Source organism: Orycteropus afer, unplaced genomic scaffold, assembly GCF_000298275.1.
Source record: "Orycteropus afer afer isolate SDZICR_OR568_19922 unplaced genomic scaffold, OryAfe1.0 scaffold00103, whole genome shotgun sequence".
In the NCBI taxonomy this organism is placed as follows: domain Eukaryota; kingdom Metazoa; phylum Chordata; class Mammalia; order Tubulidentata; family Orycteropodidae; genus Orycteropus; species Orycteropus afer.
Genome location: NW_006921690.1, coordinates 7739318 through 7743697, shown reverse-complemented (window position 1 = coordinate 7743697; position 4380 = coordinate 7739318).

Here is a 4380-nt window from a genome sequence, read left to right as displayed (position 1 = left end):
GCTTATGCACAGGGAGACAGCTCAGGGCGCAGGAGAGTATGGAGGGATGGTCACTGGGAAGAGGTAACTATGGGGAGGAAGTGGGAGTTATTGCATTGTAAACTGTGGTCAATGACATGAGACAAAGTATATGTGAACTGCTGTATGGAAAAAAAAAAAAAATGAAACAAACAAGAAAAACACAGCAACAGGTATGCTGCCAGCAAAAGGTATTTAACTCTTTGTTGCTTGTGCTTAGTGTAGTGTCTTGCACATACTCAATGAATGTTGCTCATGCTGACTACCACCAAAATGACAAAAGAGAGAACAGATCAAGCTAAGACTAACAGAAAAATGCAAAAATGAATTTGCTGTTGTTAGTTGCCGTCAAGTCTTTTCCAACTCAAGGCGACCCCGTATGTACTGACACCTGCCCCAAAGCGTTTTCAAAGCTGTCCTTTCTGAAGCAGATCTCCAGGCCTATTTTCTCAGGCGCCTTTTAAACTTTTCCAAAAGGTGAAGGGGGACTGTTTGTTAAAGCTGATTCTCAATACTGTCTAAATCTTTATGATGGTCTGCCAAAAAAAGAAAAAGGACATTTCTCTTAATACTAGCCATTCATCTCATTATTTAAAACTCAACTGTTTCATATATCTTCCTACACTAGCCTCATCTTAAATCATAAATTTCAAATTCATCCCACTTCTTACTTTTTTTGATACGTTGGTGGGAAAATTTTGGAGAAAAATATTAAATATACTGTAGACTTCTAGAAGAATAAAGAAATAAGCCTTGGAAGAAACACAACCAGAAAGCTTCTTAGAAGTGAGTATATTAAGACTTCATGTTGCTTACTTTGGACACTTCATCTAGAAAGATAAATTGCTAGACATGGAGATGATGTTTGGTGAAGCAGAGGGTCAGCAGAAATGAGGGAAAACCTCAATGAGATGTATTTACACAACAGCCATAACAATGGACCCAAACAAACAGTACCGACTATCATGAAGATGGCACAGGACTGGGCAACAGTTCATTCTGTTGTACACAAGGTACCATGAGTCAGAGCTGAATTGACAACAACTAACAACAACTGGAAGATTTAAAATTACATATACAGCATTCCTTTGTGGCCTATATCCTATTTCTATTGGACAGTATGACTCTAGAAAACAAGAAATTAAGGAAGACTGATGAGCAGGGTTTTTTTTTTTTTTTTCAGGTAAAAAGTGTTTTAAGTTTATTCTGGCATAAATAGACAATATTGGCTTTGAGAAAGGCTATAATGGGAAAGGCTATATGGGAGTTGTTCTCAGATTTGACTGTATGTGGGAAGCCACTGCAGATTCCTGCATCCTACCCTGTTCTTGTTGTTATTGTTAGGTGCCATGAAGTAGATTTTCTACTCACAGTCTTTTTTGAAGGAGCCCTGATGATGCAGTGGTTAAGCATTTGGCTGTTAGTCAAAAAAGTAGGCAGTTTGAACACATAGGCTCCTCCATGGGTGAAAGACAGAGAGGGCTTTTTCCATAAAGATTACAGCCTTGGAAAACCTATGAGGCAGTTCTATCCTGTTCTATAAGGTCACTATGAATTGGAATTAATTTGACAGTAATGGTTTGGTTCTATTAGAATCTTTACAGAAGCAGATCACCAGGCCTTTCTCCCACGAAGCCACTGGGTGGGTTTGAACCACCACCATTTTGGTTAGAAGCCAGGTATTTAGCCATTTGGCTACCAGGGCTCTGGATATAGGTACAAAACCACTGCATTTTTAAAATCACCTTAGGTGATCTCTAGACCATGGGATGAAAAAAAATCCAAAAAGTTTAAACAACTTGAAGAGAAGAAACACAAATAGCATCATAGCAAGGCAAATTATTATCAAATTCCTAAAAACCAGTGTGTTGGGGGGAATGTTAAATGCAGCTAGGGAAAGAAAGAGATATATAAACACAGATAAGAATTACAGTAGACATCTTATCAAAAATGATGAAAAGTAGGAGACAGTGGAATAGCATCTTTAAAATACTAAAAGAAAAAAAATCAGCTAGGAACTCTAAAATTTCTCTTAAAAATGAAGGCGAAATAAAGACATTTCAGACATACGAAAGTTTATAAAATGCATGGACAGCACACAAGCACATAAGAAATATCTGAGGAAACATTGTAGGCAGAAGAAAAATGGTATCAGAGAAACCTGGATAAAAGGCATTGGAAAGAGCTAATATGCAGATGAATAGAAAAGACTTATTTTCTTATTTTAAAATATGTTTAAAAGATAATTTACTGTTAAAGCAAAAATAATAATTTTCTATGTCGTTTATAATACATGTAGAAATGAAACCTATAATAACAGCACAAAGGATAGAAAGGGGAAATGTGAGTATACTCATAAGATTTTCACACAACATGTGAAATTGTATAATATTGTTTTAAGGTTAAATGTTGTTGTGGTAGTTATGTTTGTGTGTCAGCTTGGCTGGGCCTGGTTGAGTGGCTGGGCAGCTGGTGGTAGTTTTTCCCCATGATGAGACTGGCAATCAACCCCATGGTGGGATCTACCACAAGCAGCTGAGTAGCTAGCTGCCTTTGGGATGTGGTCTGCTTCCTGCATATTAGAAGAAGCCTTAGGAATGGTCTCTAGCCTTGACACACTTGGACCCTGCATGTAGCCGTGTTGTTGCTCAGCAGCCTGCTATGCTCTGCTGACCTTGGGACTTAAGTTAATGGCCTGCCGTGTGGTTTGGTAACATCGGGACTGGGCCTTTTGACTTGTCAACCTTGGGGTTTCTCAGCCTCAGCAGCCAGCAGCTGTCTGAGTGAAGAAATGCCTCTAGCTCCAATGGGCCGGGAGCAGGAGGCAGAGCTAGATCCCAAGGTTGAGGGGCTTCCACCCAGCCCCTATAGCCTGGCACTTTGAACTCGAATTTAAAGCCTCCAAATTGTAAGAATAAACTCCTGTTGGTTAAGGCCATCTCATTTGTGGTATATTTCTTGTCAGAGCAGCACTAGGTAACCAGAACAGTGGTAAATTAAAAAATTAAAAGTGGTATATCTACTAAGTCAATATAATCATCTCAAAAATGTAGAAAAAGCTCTTATCAAAATTCAACTCTAATTCATGATAAAAAGAACTGGTAGAACACTAGAAAAAGGTCATTATTAGAAACCTATAACTAACATATTTCATAGTGAAATACTGCTTTCTGCTAAGGCTAGGATCAAGGCAAAGATATGCACACTCATCACTTCTATTCACTACTGCATCGTAGATCATAGACATTGCAATAAGCAATAATATAAAGTAAAAGGCCAATTTATTGTAAAGGAAAAAAATTAAAATTGCTTTATTTATAGACAACATGATTTTCTAGTGTAAAATTCTACAAATGTACCAAAAAGAAAAAAACCACTATATCTAAGAAGTAATTTTAGTAAAGTCACCTGATAAAATGTCAATATATGAAAATCAATTGCAATTTTAAAGTGGTAAATAATAATCAGAGAAAGAAATAAGTAATAGTATACAAAATAGCATTTGAAAAGTAAAATAGTTAGGGATAAATTTTAAAAAGATGTTCAAGACCTATGTGCTGAAAATTATAAAACAGTATGTAGAAAATTGTATATATCATTCTCATAGATTGGAAAACTCAAAAGTTATTTTAATTGTTGCCATATTGATCTATAGAGTCACTGCAATCCTGATCAAAATCTTAGTAGGCTTTTTAAAATAGAAATGACAATAAATAAAAAAAAAACAAACTCACTGCCATCAAGTCAATTCAGAAATGACAAAACTGACTCTTAAATGTATATGGGAAGGTAAAGAACCTACAATACCCGAATCAATTTCTAAAAGGAAGAACAAATTTAAGAAGATTTGCATTATCTGATATGAAGGCTTATTATAATTTTATAGTAATCAAGACAGTAAGGTATTTGACACAATGATAAATATGTGGAACATGACTCTGGCACAGCCCATGAGTGTTTGGTAGCTTCCTTACTTTCTAGCCCGACCTAAATCTGCAAAAAAAAAAAAATTGAGAAATGGACCCACACACATATACAGACAATTGATTTTACAAATTGCTGCCAAGGTAATTCAAAGGAGAAAGCACAATTTTTCCAACAGATGCTTTAGGTATTTCCTTAGGGCCACACAAAAGGTATACAGAAGCCAAGATTAAAACTAGATCTCTGACTGTTAGTATAATGTTCTTTATGACAACTATCAAACATGAAAAAGTCCAACAGAAATCTAACCCACATTTTTATTTTAGCTTTTTAAACTTGTGCCTGTATCATTGTTACTCTTTGTTCTCCTTTTTTTATATGAAGATTTTTTTATCACATTTTACATATACATATATATATACATATGTATATATATAT